Here is a 23,566-nt window from a genome sequence, read left to right on the forward strand (position 1 = left end):
TAGCTGCCTCTCCACACTTAGACGTGGAGGGGAAATTGCTCTTGGAGATGCTGTCTATGAACAGAAGGAAAAGCTAAAGGAAGCCTGACTTTCTATCCCTCCGAATTATGAAATGCATCAATGAATTCCATGAGTTTGCTATAACATTAGCGTAGCAAAATGTGCAGGAGGGTGTCATGTAGAGGTGCTAGAAATAGCTTGTCACCAGTGGGGCACTAATGGAATACAACAGCCAGTTCTATGATGCCACTAAATGGCAGCATTTTTTGCTATCATTATAGCTTATTAAAAACAGAGTAGGAGGGTGTCATGCAGAGGTGCTGCACATAGATTTGCAGTAGTGTGAATAGACAAAAGTACAATAGCCACGTTTAGGATGCCACTAGGTACACTGAGTGTTTGCTAGTATAATGGCTTAGTTTAAAAAAGGTGGAGTGTGCAATGCAGGCAGACGTGCTGCAAATATGTTTACAATAGTGTGAATAGACAAAAGTACAATAGCCACGTTTAGGATGCCACTAGGTACACTGAGTGTTTGCTAGTATAATGGCTGAGTTAAAAAAAGTTGGAGTGTGCAATGCAGGCAGACGTGCTGCAAATATGTTTACAATAGTGTGAATAGACAAAAGTCCAATAGCCACGTTTAGGATGCCACTAGGTACACTGACTGTTTGCTAGTATAATGGCTTAGTTTAAAAAAGTTGGAGTGTGCAATGCAGGCAGACGTGCTCTGCAAATGCCTTTGCACTAGTGGGACTATAGCAAAGTCCAATAGCCACGTTTAGGATGCCACTAGGTACACTGAGTGTTTGCTAGTATAATGGCTGAGTTAAAAAAAAGTGGAGTGTGCAATGCAGGCAGACGTGCTGCAAATATCTTTACAATAGTGTGAATAGACAAAAGTCCAATAGCCACGTTTAGGATGCCACTAGGTACACTGACTGTTTGCTAGTATAATGGCTTAGTTTAAAAAAGTTTGAGTGTGCAATGCAGGCAGACGTGCTCTGCAAATGTCTTTGCACTAGTGGGACTATAGCAAAGTCCAATAGCCACATTTAGGATGCCACTAGGTACACTGAGTGTTTGCTAGTATAATGGCTTAGTTATAATGAGTTGGAGTGTGCAATGCAGGTAGAGGTGCTGCAAATATCTTTGCACTAGTGGGACTATAGCAAAGTCCAATAGCCACGTTTAGGATGCCACTAGGTACAATGACTGTTTGCTAGTATAATGGCTTAGTTAAAAAGAGTTGGAGTCTGCAATGCAGGCAGACGTGCTCTGCAAATGTCTTTGCACTAGTGGGACTATAGCAAAGTCCAATAGCCACGTTTAGGATGCCACTAGGTTCACTGAGTGTTTGCTAGTAAAATGGCTTAGTTTAAAAAAGTTGGAGTGTGCAATGCAGGCAGACGTGCTCTGCAAATGTCTTTGCACTAGTGGGACTATAGCAAAGTCCAATAGCCACGTTTAGGATGCCACTAGGTACACTGACTGTTTGCTAGTAAAATGGCTTAATTTAAAAAAGTTGGAGTGTGCAATGCAGGCAGACGTGCTCTGCAAATGTCTTTGCACTAGTGGGACTATAGCAAAGTCCAATAGCCACGTTTAGGATGCCACTAGGTTCACTGAGTGTTTGCTAGTAAAATGGCTTAGTTTAAAAAAGTTGGAGTGTGCAATGCAGGCAGACGTGCTCTGCAAATGTCTTTGCACTAGTGGGACTATAGCAAAGTCCAATAGCCACGTTTAGGATGCCACTAGGTACACTGACTGTTTGCTAGTATAATGGCTTAGTTATCATGAGTTGGAGTGTGCAGAGGACAGGAGGGTACAGTGGCAGGATTGTGGGGCTCTGGGTAGAGGAATGGAAGCCTGCCTTTCTATTCCCTCCTAATGGTGAAATGCAGGGAGGAAATCCCTGACCTTGGCTACACAGACGCTGTTGCTGTTTTCAGGACCTGTCACCTATGGCTCTGACCCTGCCGGTTTGAGCCCTTAAAAGGACTGATAGAAAGTGCTCTCCCTATGCTGTCTAACGCTGTGTATGCAGCGCATACAGCTGTATCGGCGATAGGACTCAGGAGGACGGAGCTGCGACAGTGATGTCTGACACCAAAGACGCAGAAGGCAGATAATGGCGTCCTGGAGGAAAATGTCCGTTTTTATAATGCAGGGACATGTGACATGGACATCCTATCAGACATGCCGTTGCTTCTCTGGCTAAAAGTCCACTTAGCTGTGTGTGTGTCTGGGATTGGCTGACATGCTGGCCCGCCCCACTACACGCGCGCGCTTAGGGAAGGAAGACAAGAAAAAAAAAAAAAAATGGCGATCGCCATTATAGAAACAGCAGTGATCTGAAGGCGCTGTTCCCGCACACTATACACTGAAATGTCATAATAGTGTGATTCACAGAGTGACTTACACTATTACAGCAGAAACCAAGCTAGGATTTAGCTGGTTTTTTGCTGCTAGAACCGTTCTCGAACGTTTCTAGAACTATCGAGCTTTTGCAAAAAAGCTCGAGTTCTAGTTCGATCTAGAACATGCCCCAAAATCACTCGAGCCTAGAACTGGAGAACCACGAACCACCAACCGCACTCAACTCTACTCACGAGTAGCAAGGGCATCCTTGACATAGCCTGCCAACCCTCTCCAGAAGATAGGAATCAACACCTTCTCTGGCCAATCTAGTTCTGCCAGCAGAGTTCTTAAAGCAATGGTGGCATAAGAACTAGTGGATAACGAACCCTGATATAGATCTAACAATCTCAGGGCCGCATCATGGGTAACCTGCGGACCCATGAATACCGCTTTAAGAGCATCAAGAAAGTCTTGATGTCTCAGAGTAACCACATCAGAGCGCTCCCATAGGGGAGTCGCCCATTCTAAGGCTTTGTCCTGAAGTAAGGAGATGATAAAGCCTACTCTGGACCTCTCCGTAGAGAAGCGAGAAGAGTTGACCTCTAGGTGTATCTGACACTGACTAATGAAACCACGACATGATCTGGCATCGCCAGAATATCTGTTTGGCAGAGCAAGTCGAGGATCATGTGCAGATGTCACCATGGTCTGAGGTTTATCCTCTATACTCTTGAGCCGCGACTCAAGTACTTGTATGTAATGGTGTAACTGCTGATATTCTGCCATAACTGCCAAACCCTTGGCTCAGTCCTAATGTTACGGGGGCTGTCTGATTATAAAAACCAAAGGGATATCAGACAGTCAGGGTCCACCGTGCAAAGTCTCTGCTGCAGACTATGGCAGAGGATAAGGGGTATCTTGTACTACGGAAGCAGTACTGACACTGATACGTCTCAGGGACACTAGAGCCAATCACGGCGTGTACTGTTAAAGTCACAGCGACTACCGTATATAGCATTAATGTAAAAGGGATAGGTTAATGTGTGAGGAAGAGTATATAAGTGTGCCGCTGTAAATAGTAGTAGCACAAGTGCAGAGTGCAATAGCTCTGGTAAACTCACAGAGGCATATAGTTAGGAAATAAAGCAATTCCTCCCTTACTCGGAGGGTGTGTGGTATGGTCTCTGTTAATGATCACGGAGACAAAAGCAGTGAGTGTGAAATGGCACCTACCTAGGTCCGTTCCTCTAGTGGTGCCAGGAGACGGACAGCAGCGTAAGCCGCACACAGCTCCTACCTGCGTTCGCTCCACTAGTGTGCGAGGACACGAACCACTAGATATGGCACCTGCCTAGGTCCGCTCTACTAGTGGTGCAAAAGAGACGGACAGCAGCACAAGCCGCACAAAGCTCCTACCTATGTTCGCTCCCCTAGTGTGCGAGGATACGAACAACTGCCAGACGCAGTATAAGGAACGCTACCCTAGCGGCAACGTCCACCTACGAGTAAAATCACAAGGCCCAGCCTTACCATGTGCCTCAGGCACCTGCCTATGTCCGCTCCACTAAGATGTAAGGATACGGACCGCAGCCGAAGCTGTAAGGTACAAGAACGCTACCCTGCCGGTAGCGCTCACCTAGCATAGACAGAGAGATGCCTAGAGGGACGTGCAAAGAGCATCTACCCTCATGCATGAACCAAGAGGACTCAGCGCCGGGCGGCGTGCATCAGGGTCTTATATAGACTCTGTGCCTCATCCAAGATGGAGGATACCAGAGCCAATCCGCTGCCAGAATGACAGCAATGACGTCACGCTGGCCTATCACCGAGCAAAGCATCACAAGCACATGACCAGTGACCAATCGGCATAGAAGGTGTCAGAGACATGTAACCACGTGTCACAAGCACATGACCAGCGGCCAATCAGCTTAGAAGGTGTCAGAGACATGTGACCTCGTGTCAGCGATGATGTCACCCGCACATGTGCAATGGCTCCAAGATAGGACTTAGTCTCCAGCGCTTGCACATGTGCAGTAGCAAGAAATCCGAACATAGTCTCCAGTGCTCGCACATGTGCAGTAGCAAGAAATCCGAACATAGTCTCCAGTGCTCTCACATGTGCAGTAGCAAGACATCCGAACATAGTATCCAGTGCCACAGCAACCGTAACACCTCCCAGGTAGACATTGCAGTGATTTGTGAACTTTAGGTAATGTATAAAGGATAGGTGTAATCGGATGTTTTTTATGTTTTATGTTTTTTTTTTTATTTTTTTCATCTATTATTTTTATTTCTAAATACCTATTAATAATATTAAGCAATTTTTTTGAAATATATCAAAAACCGGATCACCATTTAATTTCTCATATACCGCTGTATTGGAGAGTTGGGATTTAATTTACTGAACATAATCCTTCTTATCCAGAATTACAACACTACCCCCTTTGTCTGCAGGTTTTATTATAAGGGAGGGATCATCCATAAGAGATTTTAAAGCATTTCTTTCCTCCTGACTCATATTTTTATGAAAATGAATTTGTCTAGCTTTAAAAGTTTTAGTCAATGATTGTATATCCCTCTCCACTAAATGAACATACGTCTTAACAGGATGGTGCGTTTTAGGTGGATTCATATTACTCTTAATCCTTAATCCCAAATCATTCAAACATAAAGCATTATCACCATGACGCATCTATCAGGGATAAACGGGTCTCCAATGTAAAACTCCCCTTCCCAATCTATACTTAAAATAATGACACAACAACGACTTTATTGCTCGAATGGCCACAGCTTTTATTTAATCATATATATATGTACACAAAACTCATGGCTCAACATGCCACCCATTGTTAACACATAACCTGTACATATATATATATATATATATATATATATATATATAACCAACACACCTGATAGATCCGTCCGAGAGGCCACCCATCCTTCCTATCCCCCGGCCGTAACCTCCAACCGGCCCAGAGGACCACCTCGGCCGTGACCAACCGACCCGAGGTGTGGGGTAACAACGTTCCATCGTTAATTACCCCTCCCCAGAACCTGCAGGACCTCCGCCCACAAATTCCAAACCAATCCGAAGCCACTCCCCCTGAGTGACTTCATACCAACCAACTGACTGTCGGTACTCCCAACCTCTCTGAACGGACCTATTACCCCAGCTGTGACAAATTGTCTTTTTTTTTCTTTTGCAACAATATACAAATTCCCCGCTGTTTTTGTTTTTTTTGTTTTTTTTTTTACGTTATACAAATTTTTTTTTTTTTTATTATTCTTAGGGCGGGCGGGTGGGACAAACAGCTTGGGCAGCACAGAGGAGGTCACCAGGGCACAGCCCCCTTTATACCCCCTAGTACCACCCCACCCCTTCCTTAGTTCCCCCCAATCACCTCCACCGACACTCCCACCAATCCTAAAGCCCCGTACACTGCCCCCTAGCCAAATCCCTTAACCCCTTCCTACCCTGACCCTTCCGCTCATCATGGGGCCTATTCACCCCTATGGGGCTCACTGCCCATCTTTACCTGGGGTGGTAACCGTTTCAGATTTTTCAGTCCCTGCAAAATGCACATGCAGTCTCAACAGACGAAAAAATATTTTAAAATCAATGTCCAAACCGAAGAAGTCAAAGTCCGTAGTAGGGCAAAATGATAATCCTTTTGAAAGTACTTGTAGCTGGATAGGTGTCAGATTTTGAGATGAGATGTTGAGGAGTGGTGATTCCCTTTAAGGGCAGACACATTCAAATTTTGAAAAGTTAATTTGTTTTCATTGTTCTACGATTAACATAAAGTAAAATGTATCATTAAAGGATTACTCCAGCATTTTTTTTTATTTCCCAGATGGAGTGGTGCTTGAAATCTAAGTCCCCTGCCCCCTGTCTTATATTCACCTTCTGCCGCCTTCATCCTTTTCCAGCATTACTGCATTCGGTCTGCAGTGAAAAATGACCAACAGTGTTTCATGAAGCGTGTCGGAGGTCACAACTCAATTCAACTCTATGGGAGCCTCGTTCTGGCTCTCATAGAGATACATTGGGAGTTTCTGATGTAACTTCTGACTTCCGGGACCGAAGAGGCGTTGGTGCGAGGTGAAGCCCCCAGAAGGTGAGTAAATAACAGGGCAGGGGCTTACATTTAAAGCACCACTCCAGCGGTGAAAAATAAAAAACAAAACTGGCACTTTAAAAAATAGTCTTTGAATCACTTTGATATGTAAAAGTGCGTCTTTGATATAGAGCCGCGTCCTAACATCCCAAATGGGCCACACTATTAAGGGGTTAAGGAAAACTAATAGTTAATCCTGTAGCTGCAGAGGGGAGGAGAGCAAATCTTTGCCCTTAGCATGAAAGCCTATAAAGTAAATGATTGACCGTCCCGGTGTGGGGGCCTAGTGAGGGACAGAATGCACGAGCTTTAACACTATGTAACATAACTCTGGAGCACATCCCACTTCCCCTTAGAGCCTGAATTTCCCCTCTCTTGGCCCTGTAGCTCCAGATCTAGTGCTGAAGATAATATTGCAGTCGGCAACAAAGTGATCCGAGGAAAAGTACGAAGATCCGGGAGAAGGTACGTAGTACTCAATGTGTTTACTGCATACCTCAGCTATATGGTAAAGAGGAACCTACATATAGCGAGGATTAGGAAGCTGATAACACTAGATCTGTCTGAGAGATGCCACCTTCCTCATCAACAAATACCAGCCAAGTTTTAAAAAGGGGCATGGATTTGTGGGGCACGGCTTAGCAGGAGCGTGATGTTTTTGGAGGAAGATTGCATGAATGATATGAAGCTTAGGGGCACTTTGCACACTACGACATCGCAGGTGCGATGTCGGTGGGGTCAAATTGAAAGTGACGCACATCCGGCGTCGCAGGCGATATCGTAGTGTGTAAAGCCTTTTTGATACAATTAACGAGCGCAAAATCGTCGTAATCGTATCATCGGTGTAGCGTCTGTCATTTCCATAATTTGGAAATGACCAATGTTACGATGTTGTTCCTTGTTCCAGCGGCATCACACATCGCTGTGTGTGAAGCCGCAGGAGCGAGGAACATCTCCTACCTGCGTCCTGCGGCTCATGCCAGCTTGACGCATCTATAAGGGATAAGCAGGTTATCCTGTAAAACACACCCCCCGTACCATATCTACCTAAATGAAGACGAGAACCACGACTTTATTGCAGGAATGGCCACAGTTTTATTTAACCGTATATATGTATACCAAACTTGTGGCCCAACATGCCACTCAATTGTTAAACTTAACCTTATACATATATACCCGTATAACCAGAAACACCGATAGATCCGTCCGAGAGGCAAACCATCATTCCTAACCCCCCGGCCGTAACCTCCAAACCGGCCCAGAGGACCACCTCGGCCGTGACCACCCGGCCCGAGGTGAGGGGTAACAACGTTCCATCGTTAATTACCCCTACCCAGAACCTGCGGGACCTCCGCCCACAAGTTCCCATCCACTCCGAAGCCACTCCCCTTGAGCGACTTCGTACCAACAAGCCGACTGTCGGTACTCCCAACCTCTCAGACGGACCTATCACCCCGCTGTGACAACAATAAATTAGCAACTCAACCTTGTATTCTCCTTTATTCCTCTTTTTTTTTTTTTTTTTTTTAAAGTTCTTTTTTTTTTTTGAAAAAACCATCACCTTTTCACCTTTTTATTTATTTTTTTTTTTTTTTGAACATATGCATATAATTATATATCAGGGCGGGCGGGTGGGACACAAAGATCAATCGACGAAAGGGGAGGTAAACAGCACACCCCCCTCTCTTATACCTCTCCCAACACCCCACCCCTTCCTTGCTCCCCCCCAATCCCCTTACAGCTCCCTACTACCAATCCTGTACTCCCACACATCCCCCATCCCATGCAAACCTATTAACCCTTTCCTAACCTTGCACCCTCCCGATCGTCATGGGGTCCATTCACCCCTATGGGGCTCACTGCCCTTCTTGACGCATCTATAAGGGATAAGCAGGTTATCCTGTAAAACACACCCCCCGTACCATATCTACCTAAATGAAGACGAGAACCACGACTTTATTGCAGGAATGGCCACAGCTTTTATTTTACCGTATATATGTATACCAAACTTGTGGCCCAACATGCCACTCAATTGTTAAACTTAACCTTATACATATATACCCGTATAACCAGAAACACCGTTAGATCCGTCCGAGAGGCAAACCATCATTCCTAACCCCCCGGCCGTAACCTCCAAACCGGCCCAGAGGACCACCTCGGCCGTGACCACCCGGCCCGAGGTGAGGGGTAACAACGTTCCATCGTTAATTACCCCTACCCAGAACCTGCGGGACCTCCGCCCACAAGTTCCCATCCACTCCGAAGCCACTCCCCTTGAGCGACTTCGTACCAACAAGCCGACTGTCGGTACTCCCAACCTCTCAGACGGACCTATCACCCCGCCACAGGCCGGCCAAGTGACACCCTTACTTGGCCCGGGCCCCCCACACCCCTAGTGCTTGCTCTAGGCCATCCCTCAAACCCAACATCCATAAATCCAGACCCACATCAGTCAGGTGAACCCCATCTCTCCTTAGATACTGCTCCGTGGACTCCTCCAATTCTCTATGCCGCACCACCAACCCACCATTTCTCGCCACAAACCTGCCAATAGCCCGGTTCAGCTTGCTCCGAGCCCTATTAATACGGTCCACCGACCTCCCAAAACGCCACTGCGTCCGAGCTATAATGTCCGACCAAACGATAACTATGCCCGGGAACGCCCTCCACAAATGTAACAGGTCCAGCTTTATATCCCTTTTCAATTCCCTCGCCGACCTTACTCCCAAATCGTTCCCTCCCACATGCAAAATTAACACATCAGGGACCCGATCCATACGGCTATAATAAGCCACCTCAGGGCGCACCCTACCCCAGGTCATGCCCCGAATTCCGAGCCACTTTACTCGAGCTTCCGACACCGACACTCCGAGCTGCCGACCGTCACGCCGCACATCCGCCCGCAACGCTCCCCAATACACATAGGAGTGCCCGAGGATCCACACAAGGCATGGACCTATAAAATACAAAGACCACGAATAAAAACAGCAACAGCACAAGAAATTGCCCACAAACCGGCATCTAACACCAACCTTGAATCCCCCACCCCTGACCATCACCTGACCAAGTGAGGCCTAATGTACAAACGGAACCTGGAAGACTCCCACCTCCCAATCCGCCGGATACAATCCTCACTCAAGCCCCACCTGGCGGCCTCCGTTGCCGCCCCAATCCGGAAGGAGTGAGACCCGTACTCACGTGGCTCCTCCCCCACCCTTGCTAGAGCCATCTTCAGCACCGCATTGAATTGATACCGCGACAAAGCCAATCCGTCCGTATGTCTAAGAAAAACACCAGGGTAACCGCCGCGCACCTTTAAAAACTCTGACACATGTAACACTGGGCACAACTGGTGCCCCGGTAAAGCGTACAACACTACTAAGCGCCCCCGGCCCCTCTGATCCGTCTTCGAAAAACGAAGCCGACATTCCACTCTATCCTCCCCCAGCATCACATCACCCAACAGCAAACCACCCATCGCTTGCTTAGTCGGGCTGACCAATTCGCCAATACGAAAGGCCCCAAAAAACGCCAGTACAAAAGCTACCGAGAACAACACCCGCTCATAAGGAGACGAACACAACTCCCCTAAACACCCCACCAAACGCACCAACAATGGCAATGACACCGGCCGCCTACAGTCACGCGACTGGGCCCCTTTTCGAAAACCCTTCATCGCCTGTCGCACCAGAAAATCCTTAGTCGCGTCCCGAACCCCTTGCATCTGGAACAAAAAGGCCAACGCCGCCAACTTGCAACCAATCACCGAAACAGACCTGCCTTCCGAAAAATCCCCACTTATTAACATCAGTACCCCCAACACTCGACCCTGGTAACCCGACTCCATGAACTCCCTACTTTCCAACTTTGCCCATTCCTGCCACACCGCCTGATATCGGCACCAAGTAGCCTCAGACACCGATCTCCGAATTCCCTCAAAAGCTACACCGATGCCAGGTCCCACAGCCAGTTCGGGCAAGGTTCCCCCTCCGCGTCCGCTTCCGGCACCAGCTTCCTGAACCTGCAAAACTGAAACCGTGATAGCGCATCAGCCACCTCGTTGCGAATCCCAGGCACATGCCGAGCCACCACGCAAATGTTTAACTCCAAACAACGCAACACTAGATGCCTTAAATACCCCACAACCGGCGGGGATTTTGCCGACAGTGCGTTGATGGAATGCACCACCGCCATGTTGTCACAATGCATGCAAACCCTTCTTCCAGCAAAAACAGGGCCCCGCAACTCCACCGCCACAATAATGGGAAACAATTCCAACAGCGCCAAATTCCTCACCAAACGTGCTTCCACCCACCGCCGCGGCCACTTTCCCACGCACCAGCGCGTTTGAAAAATTGCTCCAAAACCTGTCGCCCCAGCCGCATCCGTGTACAATTCCAGCTGGCTATTGGACACCGCCTCGCTCATCCAAAGGGTCCGACCGTTGTACCGGTCCAAGAACTCCTCCCACACCAACAAATCCCCTTTCATCATTTTTGTCACTCTGACAAAGTGATTTGGAGCTTTTACCCCTGCGGTTGCGCTCGCCAGTCTCCTATTAAATATCCGCCCCATCGGCATAATGCGACAAGCGAAATTCAATTTTCCGAGCACTGACTGCAACTCGCGCAACCGCACCTTCTTGGCCTGAGACAAAAACCGCACCGACGCCTTCAAATCCAACAGCTTTCCCTCCGGCAACCGGCATTCCATTGCCAGTGTATCAATTTCGATACCTAAGAAACATAATACCGTCACCGGCCCTTCTGTTTTGTCTTTTGCCAACGGAATACCCAGGCTCCGCGCGATCCGCTCTAACGTAAACAACAACAAGGAGCAAACCGAAGAGCCCGCCGGACCCACGCAAAAGAAGTCATCCAAATAGTGAATCACCGAATGGACTCCTGCCACCTCCTTGACTACCCATTCCACAAACGTACTGAATGCCTCAAAATAAGCACACGAAATGGAACAGCCCATCGGCAGGCAACGATCCACATAGTATTCACCATCCCACATACACCCTAAGAGATGAAAGCTCTCTGGATGCACCGGGAGTAAACGAAAAGCTGCTTCCACATCCGCCTTTGCCATCAGGGCCCCCCGCCCCGCTACCCTTACCAGCTCCAAGGCCCTATCGAATGATACATAACATACCGCCGACAATTCCGGTGATATCCCATCATTCACCGACAATCCCGCCGGATAAGATAAATGATGAATGAGCCGAAATTTGTTCGGCTCCTTCTTAGGTACCACCCCAAGGGGGGAAATCCGTAAATTAGAGAATGGCGGGTCCTGGAATGGGCCCGCCATCCTCCCCAACTCCACCTCCTTCTGCAGCTTTTCCTTCACCACCGCCGGATGTTCTTTTGCGGACCGCAAGTTTCCCGGGCGAAACACCGGCGCCTCAGATTCAAATGGAATCCGAAAGCCCTCTGTAAAACCACGTTCCAACAACTCCGCCGCCCGCACATCCGGGTATCTACTTAAATAGGGAAGCATCGCCTCTACCCTCACTGGCGTCCTCCCTTTTTCCAGACCCCTCCCCCGCCTTTCCTTTGCCTTTCTTGAAGCACCTGGCCAGAGGGTGGGACCCTCCACATCCGGAACACTCGTGTCTGAACCGACAAGAGACCCCGAACTTACACTGTCCCTCGTTATACTGCCAACAAGCTCCCTTTTTCTGTCCAGCCGAGAACCCGCCACTCGCACCCGGGCTCCCGGCACCCCCTCGAAAGGGCTGAGCCGGCGCCGTCATTAACCGCATCCACAAAGAAATATCCTTGTGGCCCCACTGGACTCCCGGCCGCAGAGCCTTCCGCTGCCGGAACTGCTCATCATATCTCAACCACCCCAAACCGCCGTATACTCTATACGCTTCCCCTATCGCGTCCATATATCCAAATAGGGCGGAACAATGCTCCGGCTCCTTTTCCCCGATCACACTGGCTAAGATAGCAAAGGCCTGCAACCAATTGGTAAACGTCCTCGGGATCAACCTATACCGCCGTTTTTCCTCATCCTCCTTCTCCTTTTTTGTATCACTAGGTTTCACCTTATCCAAATTAAACTTTTCCAAGGGAAGCAGGGAAAAAATTTCCACATACTCCCCCTTCCAAATCTTTTCCCTCACCTCCTTTTTCAAATGAACCCCTAACTGCCCTTCAAAGCACACATAAATTTCACTCCGTGCCCTATCATCCAAACGCACTACCTCATCCTCCTTTTCTTTTTCCTTTTCCGCCTCCTTACTCGCACCCACGGAAGCCGCCCCACCAGCCTCCTGTCCCGTACCTGCCGCCGAGGTCGTGTCCCCCGCAGCAACATCGCGCACCGGCGCTTCTGTCCGCACCACCTCCGTGGGGCCCACCCACGCCCCCACCGGAGCCCCAGGCCCAGTCCGACTACCCCGTTCCGCAGACAACCCCTGCAACACCCCCAAAAGCTGCCCCCAAAACTCTGGACCCGGTAAACCAGACTGCCCGACCGCACTCGTCCCCAGCGCAACGCGTCCCGCGACGGAACCCCCGCCCTCGCCCGCGCTACCCACAGCATGTAACATTTCTGTTGTCTGCTCACCAGGCTGCCGTTGAGCCGACGCCGGAACAGCCGTGCCACGATCTTCCAGCTGCCGCTCCGTCCGACCTGCCGCTGCTCCTTCTTCCTCGCTGGAGTCTGATGCGCTGCCGAAATCCTCAGGGGGGACCAGCGAGGGGACAGCCCGCACCTGGCGGCCGTCGACCCCCACGGTCACCGCACCCCGCTCGTCCGGGCGACTCCTGCTTGACCTCTTCCTTTTCTCCCGCCGTGGCGCCCTGCCGCCGTCTCTTCCCGCTGTAATCGTGATATCCTGCTGCGCCGCCCCTTCTCCTGTCGTCCTCAGTGGGCTCCCTCCCTGCCGACTGCCGGAAGGCCGTGCCGAGCTTGCTCCTCGCCGGGACCCACCCCCAGCACGCTCCTCGCCGGGGGGGACCGTGACTACCGATCTCCTCTGTGCCTGCGGGCCACCGTACCCCTCCTCCGATCTCCTGACCTCGCCGCTCACATCCGCTCCCGTCCCCCGTCCTGTTGCTCTCCCCTGCGGCCTGCAGGGAGTCTCCTCCGGCAATCCGGCACGCCGAGCGCCACCCCCAGCCGGCACATCACTGGGGGCTGCCGTCATCCATGCTCCGGTCTGGTGCTGCGCAGGCCGCGGACCGGAAGTGGGCCTCGCAGAGGCTCCGCCCACCCCCGACCCACGGGATCTCCGTCGCGGATTCCTCCCGGTGGCCGGCTGCTCCCCTAGGTTAGTTGGAGGGCTCCGCCGCTGCTCCGGAGGGTCCCCGCAGGGGCTCCTTGATCTGATTCTCCCCCTCCAGCTGGGGGAGTAGCGCTCCGGCGGTCGCGCCCGCCGAGCACGTAGCCACGGCCCGGGCGCTGGAACAGCAGGCGGCGCCGCTCCAGCCCCACAGACCGCTGCCAGCTGCTGCCTCAGGGCATCCACTCCCATGACCTCGGATGCCCCCCGTACCATCTCCAGGAGTTCAGCAAGGGCAGCCATGGCAGGAAGCAGCAGCAGCACTACGTCCTGGGACACAAAGATCAATCGACGAAAGGGGAGGTAAACAGCACACCCCCCTCTCTTATACCTCTCCCAACACCCCACCCCTTCCTTGCTCCCCCCCAATCCCCTTACAGCTCCCTACTACCAATCCTGTACTCCCACACATCCCCCATCCCATGCAAACCTATTAACCCTTTCCTAACCTTGCACCCTCCCGATCGTCATGGGGTCCATTCACCCCTATGGGGCTCACTGCCCTTCTATGCGGAAGGAAGGAGGTGGGCGGGATTTTTACGTCCCGCTCATCTCCGCCCCTCCGCTTCTATTGGCCGCCTGCCGTGTGACGTCGCTATGACGCCGCACGACACGCCCCCTTAATAAGGAGGTGGGTCGCCGGCCAGAGCAACGTCGCAGGGCTGGTGAGTGCATGTGAAGCTGGCGTAGCGATAATGTTCTCTATGCCAGCTATCACCATGATATCGCAGTGTGACGCCCTGGACCCCAGGGGTCACAGGTAACAACACCTACCACACCACACACACACCCCCATCCCTTGTGAGGACACACCCGTCACCCGAAAGGGAGACCTGATGCCTCCCTCAGGGCCAGTAGGGCACACCAGGTGGGCGGAGTCAGGCGGAAAGGCACGCTCACTGAGGAGACCACTGTCCTGAGGCAGGAAACAAAAACAGAACAGTTTGGAGAGCAGTAGAGAGTGGAGTGGAGAGTGACAGGAGGGAGGAGAAGCTGTCAGGGACCCGGGTTGGAGCCTGGGATCCCCGAAACGTCAGGCAGGCAGACGGTGGTGGCCGCCTGCATGAGTACCGGTATAGTGACCGGCGGAACCGTAGGTACCGGGCCAGGGTTGGAGCCCGCCGGACCTGAACCGGGGAGTCAACAGCTAATCGGAGCACCAGTAACCGGGTACTCAGACTCCGTCCTAGCTTAGAAGCCACTGAGTTTAGGCAAATTCACTGATTGCAGTCTGGACCTCACGGGTTCATCCTCACCCAAAGTCCAAAAGAAGGCAACAGCACACCGATACCGGGTGAGAGCCACCGCCAAGGGCCAAACATCCGACGGGCCAGCGCCTGCGGGCAACCGAGGGCTCTTCTGGCAGCTAAACGCCGGGGAGCGGGCTACCACTGCCCAGGCAGGGGAGCCAAAAATCAAAACAAGAGGTGCAAGGGAAAGGGGCCACCATCAGCCTCACAAGGGACACAAGCCGCCGGCTGCGGGACCCGACCATACCCGAACTTTGGTTTACCAGTGACTCTGAGTGTGAATTAATAGTGAGTACACCAGTGCCATCCGGGCACGACACTGCACCCCAGCACGGCACCTTGCACCCCGACATCATCGCTCGTCCCACCGGGCCCCGGGACACACCGCCCCTACCCACGGAGGGGCTAACATCCAGGCTGCGCCCTCAACATCGATCCCGGGAGCCCCCTTCACTCCCGCAGCAGCGGTGGTGCATCCCATCACCACAACCCGTGGGTGGCGTCACGACCCGTCCAACAACAACGCGGCCCCCTGCTGCGCACCTCGTCCTACGCCACCACCCCACTGCCTCCCCTTAACAGAGCGACGTGGCCCCCGGTCCGGAGGCACTCGAGCCACCGACAAGGGAGCGGCCGAGCCCTCTCAGGGCGGTACAGCAGCTGCGACGGGGGCGGGGACTATCGCGCTCGGCATCGCAAGCATCGGCTTGCAATGTCGTAGTGTGCAAAGTGCCCCTAAACCTTTGTAATCATTCTGTGGATCTAAGTGGTAAATCTTACGATGTTCAAACATCTGATCAGATCCATAACATTTGATGGATCCTCCAGGTAACGGCACACATACAGGGTTAAGACTGCTTTACACCTTACAATTTTGCATACGATATCATATGCGATGTGACCCGCCCCCATCGTATGTGCGGCACGTTCAATCTGTTGACCGTGTCGCACAAACGATTATTTCCCGTCACACGTACTTACCTTACATACGACCTCGATGTGGGCGTTGAATATCCACTTCCTGGAGTGGGAGGGACGTTCAGCGTCACAGCGACGTCACACAGCAGCCGGCCAATAGAAGCGGAAGGGCAGAGATGAGCGGGACGTAAACATCCCGCCCACCTCCTTCCTTCCGCATTGCCGGCGGGAGCCGCGGGACGCAGGTAAGGAGATGTTCATCGTTCCCGGGGTGTCACACACTGCGATGTGTGCTACCTCAGGAACATTGAACAACCCGACGTACAATTTTTAGTAATTGAACGACGTGCATGCGATCAACGTTTTAACGTTCAATCGCAATCGCACGGAGGTATCACACGCTACAATGTAACTAACGATGCCGGATGTGGGTCACTTACGACAAGACCCCGCCGACACATCATTAGATAAATTGTAGCGTGTAAAGCCCGCTTCTGATACACTGGCGGACACAGACAGAAAAGGACCCAAGTGCAAGCACACTATATGGGCTCTTTTTAGCCCTAAAGTTCATGAAAATGCAAAATTCTAGCTGCCTTGGAGGTAGTGGTGGCCCTTCTTACCGCTTTGGCCCCTGTGCGGCCGTACAGGCTGCACCAATATGTCCACCCCTGGTCTGATAAGTCTGGCCGTCAGCCAGCCCTGAGTTCTGTAAATCTGTATCTAATTGGAATTTCTTGGCATTCGGGCACTGTCTTGATATCCAGAATCTGGTTTAGTATCTGAATTAATTGTGGTGTCTGATCTGAAGTCTGGGTTTATGTTGGGAGGTGTATCTATTTAGTGGCTCTAAGGTTTGGATTTATTGAGGGCTCTGAATTTATTTATATGGTTTAGTCTGGGGTCTGTATTAATTTTGGGTTTTATTCTGGGATTTGTTTAGAAACCTGGCTGATGTTTTAACTATTTTAGGGACTTTAATTTCTGAAAAGAGTTTAGAATGCACAGCCAGAATATTAATTAGAACATCATTTAAGGAGGGTGCACATACGTCAAGCAAGACTATAAATTAATTTAGGAGGAAAGCGCTTGACCGAAAATAGCACGCACTCAAATATTTTTTTGAAAATATAATACCAGTTATATTTGTGTATACATTTTAAAAAACATACAAAAAAAACCATAAAAACATACATTTTTTAAAAAAAACACCAAAATTATACAGAACCCAATCCAAACTAAAGTCCTCCTATTATATAATAATAAATATGCCAGAGATTTTATCTTAAATATCCACAATTAAGCTGTTTAGAAACACATGAGAGACTAAACAATTACTTAGGTCAGTATAACCCAGTGACCTAGTGCAGGGCCGGCTCCAGGTTTTTGTGGGCCCCGGGCGGAAGAGTCGCACTGGGCCCCATCTACATGCAGACACGCATATACACAGATACATACACATACAGGCATACATACATATACATATTTGAAGACACACTCACAAAAATACTTATAAACAGACAAATCTATGCAGTCATATACAGTGACATACAGAGATACACATCATACATGCATAGAGACATATTCCTGCTTGTCTCCATCCAGCTCCTCCTGGGCATGTGGCTGTGCTGCACGATGGTCATCACTAACAGACATGGCCGCGCACTGTGCACACTGACACTGCTGTATATATATCACAGGAGAGGCTGGGGGCTACAATATATACATCACAGGAGGGGCAGGGGGCATAGACATTACTGGAGAGCATAGATGTTACTGGAATAGCAAACAGCTCTGGGGGTATACACATTACTGGGGTGGGTTGCATAGTGCTCTGGGGGGCTGCACATACGGCTCCAGGGGGCTGCACAGATGGTTATGGGGGGGCCACACGCACAGCTCTGATCCATACATACACACTCACACAGCTAGGCTACACACACACACCCCTTGATAGCACTGTTGCATACATCTCTGCTGCATATGTACAGACTAGTGATGAGCGAGTACTAAAAAGCTCGGGTGCTCGAAGCTCGGGCCGAGCCTCCCAAGATACTCGTGTACTCGGCCCGAGCAACGAGCCCAATGTTATCCTATGGGAGACCCGAGTATTTTTGTGAAATGACCTCCCGGCAGCATGGAGAAACCCTAAAAATGTCACAAAAGTCTCAGAAGAGTGCTCAAATGACATGGCAACAGCATGGGGAAGACCCCTTGAAGCATTTATCACTCAAAAGTCACAGCTGTGAACAATTTTGTCCGCGTTTTACGCCATTTTTACGGACTCACCAGAAAACCTTCCAAAATGACCCCAAAATGATTTTTCATGGCGGAAATGTTAAGGGCACATACCCAATAGTGAGATAGATCTGGTGTATGTTACTTTTTGAGATCAATACATGAAAGATTTTACGTGAAAACATTGTGTGGCACTCCGATGTCCCTGAGAAGAGACGTACATGAAGGCCTCTTGAGTCTAATGTGCCCATTTTGAGGAAGTGAGTCTTTGTAGTATTTTCCTTTGCCAGGGCAGTCCTAAATTGTGAGGTTCACCAATGCCCCTGCATACAGACGTGCATGAGGGCCTCAAAACATTAAGTGTCCATTGTCAGGAAGTGGGTGTATTATAGTATAGCCCTTAGGCAGGGCAGCCAAAAATTGGGAGGCTCCACATTGTCCCTGGGTAGAGACGTGCATGATGGCCTTTAAACCTGAAGTGCCCATTGTAAGGAAGTGGGTCTATTTCAGTATAGCCCTTTGCCAGGGCAGCCAAAAATTGGGAGGCTCCACATTGTCCCTGGGTAGAGACGTGCATGAGGGCCTCAAAACATTAAGTGTCCATTTTAAGGAAGTGGGTGTATTTCAGTATAGCCCTTAGGCAGGGCAGCCAAAAATTGGGAGGCTCCACATTGTCCCTGGATAGAGACGTGCATGATGGCCTTTAAACCTGAAGTGCCCATTGTAAGGAAGTGGGTCTATTTCAGTATAGCCCTTTGCCAGGGCAGCCAAAAATTGGGAGGCTCCACATTGTCCCTGGGTAGAGACGTGCATGAGGGCCTCAAAACATTAAGTGTCCATTGTCAGGAAGTGGGTGTATTATAGTATAGCCCTTAGGCAGGGCAGCCAAAAATTGGGAGGCTCCACATTGTCCCTGGGTAGAGACGTGCATGATGGCCTTTAAACCTGAAGTGCCCATTGTAAGGAAGTGGGTCTATTTCAGTATAGCCCTTTGCCAGGGCAGCCAAAAATTGGGAGGCTCCACATTGTCCCTGGGTAGAGACGTGCATGAGGGCCTCAAAACATTAAGTGTCCATTGTCAGGAAGTGGGTGTATTATAGTATAGCCCTTAGGCAGGGCAGCCAAAAATTGGGAGGCTCCACATTGTCCCTGGGTAGAGACGTGCATGATGGCCTTTAAACCTGAAGTGCCCATTGTAAGGAAGTGGGTCTATTTCAGTATAGCCCTTTGCCAGGGCAGCCAAAAATTGGGAGGCTCCACATTGTCCCTGGGTAGAGACGTGCATGAGGGCCTCAAAACATTAAGTGTCCATTTTAAGGAAGTGGGTGTATTTCAGTATAGCCCTTAGGCAGGGCAGCCAAAAATTGGGAGGCTACACGTTGTCCCTGGGTAGAGACGTGCATGAGGGCCTCAAAACATTGTTCCCATTGCAAAGGAGCGGGTCTCCTGTCGTTGTAATGTCCATTCTGCAAAGAATGGGCGAAAAAATTTACCACTGGGGGTATACCTGAAACAAAGACCTAACTATTGTAACGGTCATCATGATGGCGCATGAGGAGAAGGAGGAGCAGTCCAGCGATTATCCAAAGTCGAGAAGTGTACCCATGGGTGAGTGGAGGTACATGGCAAACTTTAAATTCCGCTCTCATTTGCTGGTGGTGTGGTGAAGTCTGGCCCAATCCAACCCTTGTTCATCTTTATCAGAGTCAGCCTGTCAGCATTTTCAGTTGACAGGCGGGTGCGTTTATCTGTAATGATTCCACCTGCGGCACTAAAAACACGCTCTGACAAAACGCTAGCAGCAGGGCAGGCCAGGACTTCCAAGGCGTAGAGAGCCAATTCATGCCACGTGTCCAGCTTGGATACCCAATAATTGTAAGGCACAGAGGAATGTCGGAGTACAGTTGTTCGATCTGCAAGGTACTCCTTCAGCATCTGGGCAAACTTAGGATTTCTTGTGGCACTACCCCGCACCTCAGGGGCTGTGGTACGTGAGGGGCTGAGAAAACTGTCCCACATCTTAAAGACTGTTCCCCTACCTCTGGCGGATTGGACTTGTGCCTCTCTCGGCTGTACGCCTCGGTTGTCCACTGATTCCTGACCTATGCCGCTAGCGTTTTGTGAGGGGAATGCTTTGCCTACTTCCGTGAGTATGGCCTTCCGAAACTGCTGCATTTTGGTTGACCTCTCATCCACGGGAATAAGAGACAAAAAGTTCTCCTTGTAGCGTGGGTCTAACAGTGTTACCAACCAGTAATGATTGTCGGCCAAGATGTTCTTAACGCGAGGGTCACGAGACAGGCAGCTTACCATAAAGTCAGCCATGTGCGCCAGACTCTTAACAGCCAGGACTTCAGTAGCCTGACCAACAAGATGACTGAACATGCTGTCCTCCTCCTCCTCCTCCTCCTCCTCCTCCTCATCTACCCTGTCCTCTGGCCAGCCACGCTGAATCGAGGATATGACTGGTGTGCATGTCATATCCTCAATTTGGCCGGAGAGTTGCTCCATGTCTTCATCCTCCTCCTCGTCATAGTCCTCCACTGCACGTTGTGATGAGACGAGGCTGGGCTGTGTGTTATCACCCACACCCACTACTGTTTCTTGCTGCAACTCATCGCGCTCCGCCTGCAATGCATCATGTTTGTTTTTCAAAAGGGACCGTTTTAGAAGGCAGAGTAGCGGTATGGTGACGCTAATAATGGCGTCATCACCACTCACCATCTTGGTGGAGTCCTCAAAGTTTTGGAGGATGGTACATAGGTCTGACATCCATCTCCACTCCTCAGGTGTTATGTGTGGAGTTTGACCCATTTCCCGACGGCTTAGGTGATGCAGGTACTCAACAACTGCCCTCTTCTGCTCACATATCCTGACCAACATGTGCAGAGTTGAATTCCAACGCGTGGGGACATCACACACCAGTCTGTGAGCCGGAAGATGCAAACGGCGCTGAAAGCCGGCAAGGCCGGCTGAAGCAGTAGGTGACTTTCGAAAATGTGCAGACAGGCGGCGAACTTTTACCAGCAGATCAGACAGCTCTGGGTATGACTTTATAAACCGCTGAACCACGAGGTTGAGCACATGGGCCACGCATGGAACATGTGTCAGCTGGCCTCGCCTCAAAGCCGCCACCAGGTTCCGGCCATTGTCACAAACGACCTTTCCTGGCTTTAGGTTCAGAGGTGTGAGCCAGTGATCTGCCTGCTGTTTCAGAGCTGTCCACAGCTCTTCTGCATTGTGGGGTTTGTCACCTATGCAGATTAGCTTCAGCACAGCCTGTTGCCGCTTCGCCGAGGCAGTGCTGCAGTGCTTCCAGCTTGTGACTGGTGTGGAGGGCACAGTGGATGAGGATGCGCAGGAGGAGGAGGAGGCTGAAGAGCATGACATTCCGGAGCTGTAGAGTGTGGGTGAAACACTGACTGAGGTAGGGCCTGCAAACCTTGGTGTGGGAAGGACGTGTTCCGTCCCTCGCTCAGACTGGGTCCCAGCTTCCACAATATTAACCCAGTGTGCCGTCAACGAGATGTAGCGGCCTTGCCCACAAGCACTTGTCCACGTGTCTGTGGTTAGGTGGACTTTGGGTGAAACAGCGTTGTTCAGGGCACGTGTGATGTTTTGTGACACGTGGTTATGCAACGCGGGGACGGCACACCGGGAGAAATAGTGGCGGCTGGGGACCGAGTAACGTGGGACAGCTGCCGCCATCAGGTCACGGAATGCTTCTGTCTCCACCAGCCTAAAAGGCAACATTTCCAGCGCAAGCAGTCGCGAAATGTTAGCATTTAGAACTGTGGCATGTGGGGTGTTGGCAGTGTATTTGCGCCTGCGTTCAAAGGTTTGCTGAATGGATAACTGAACGCTGCGCTGGGACAAGGACGTGCTTGATGATGGTGTTCTTTCTGCGTAGGCAACTGCAGGTGCAGGAGTGGAGGAGGCTTGTTCGCAGGCAGCATGGACAGAGGATTGGCTCGCATGCACAACCAGCGAAGACGTAGCAGTGACATCAGCAAGCACTGCTCCTCGACTCTGTTGTACTTCCCACAAAGTCGGGTGCTTGGCTGACATGTGCCTGATCATGCTGGTGGTGGTCAGGCTGCTAGTTTTGGTACCCCTGCTGATGCTGGCACGGCAGGTGTTGCAAATGGCCTTTTTTGAATCATCTGGATCCAACTTAAAAAACTGCCAGACTCGTGAAGACCTAACATTTGTACAGGCACCTTGTGTCGTCGTGTTGTTACGGGGAACGGTTGCCTGACTTCTGCCTGGGACCACCACCCTGCTTCTTACTGCCTGTTGTGATGCTACGCCTCCCTCCCCCTGTGCACTGCTGTCCTCGCTCTGCATATCCTCCTGCCAGGTTGGGTCAGTTACTGGATCATCCACCACGTCGTCTTCCTCTTCCGCACCCTGCTCCTCCTCCTGACTTGCTGACAATTGTGTCTCATCATCGTCCACCACTTGTTGAGACACGTTGCCAACTTCGTGAGAACGTGGCTGCTCAAATATTTGGCTATCTGTACAGACGATCTCCTCATGACCCACTTCAATATGAGCTGGCGAGAGGCCAGAATGTGTGAATGGAAACGTGAACAGCTCTTCCGAGTGTCCAAGTGTGGGATCATTAATGTCCGAGGAGGACGTGTACTCAGCCTGGTGGTAGGAAGGAGGATCAGGTTCAGAAATGTGCGGTGCAGTATCACGGCTACTGACACTTGACCGTGTGGAAGACAGAGTGTTTGTGGTGGTGCCAATCTGACTGGAAGCATTATCCGCTATCCAACTAACAACCTGTTGACACTGGTCTTGGTTCAAGAGCGGTGTACTGCTGCGGTCCCCAAGAATTTGGGACAGGACGTGCGAGCGACTAGATGTGGCCCTTTGTTGTGGCGAAATTAGAGCTTGCCCACGACCTCGGCCTCTGCCTGCACCACCATCACGTCCACTTCCTTGTTCCTTGCCAATGCCCTTGCGCATTTTGCAATGCTGTGCACTGCTGACGTGTATATTCACTACTTGTGCGTTATATCAAAGTTTCTGGAAATTGCACACCAGTGCACCTGTACGCTGCCACCAACAGGCACACACGTGCGGTTTTAAAAACCAAGCACGGACGCAATAATAACCTAACACAGGTTTTAGGAGCAAAAATTAAGAACTCTGACACTATCAGCCACTGCTGACTGACGTGTATTATACACTACACTTGTGCGTTATATAATAGTTTGGTAAACGCACACCAGTGCACCTGTACGCTGCCACCAACAGGCACACACGTGCGGTTTTAAAAACCAAGCACGGACGCAATAATAACCTAACACAGGTTTTAGGAGCAAAAATTAAGAACTCTGACACTATCAGCCACTGCTGACTGACGT

At 50.6% G+C, this 23,566-nt stretch overlaps 1 protein-coding gene across 1 annotated transcript in view; it reads left to right on the forward strand.

The window, feature by feature from the left end:
• Window positions 1-6,763: 6,763 nt before the first annotated feature.
• LOC142309943 (glycine N-acyltransferase-like) overlaps window positions 6,764-23,566 on the forward strand; it is a 104,829-nt gene continuing 88,026 nt past the window's right edge. Inside the window, exon 1 of the mRNA XM_075347414.1 lies at window positions 6,764-6,947. The gene's annotated coding sequence lies outside the window, so the exon portion shown is untranslated. The remainder of the gene's footprint in view (window positions 6,948-23,566) is intronic.

This window comes from Anomaloglossus baeobatrachus, chromosome 5 (genome assembly GCF_048569485.1).
Source record: "Anomaloglossus baeobatrachus isolate aAnoBae1 chromosome 5, aAnoBae1.hap1, whole genome shotgun sequence".
Lineage (NCBI taxonomy): Eukaryota > Metazoa > Chordata > Amphibia > Anura > Aromobatidae > Anomaloglossus > Anomaloglossus baeobatrachus.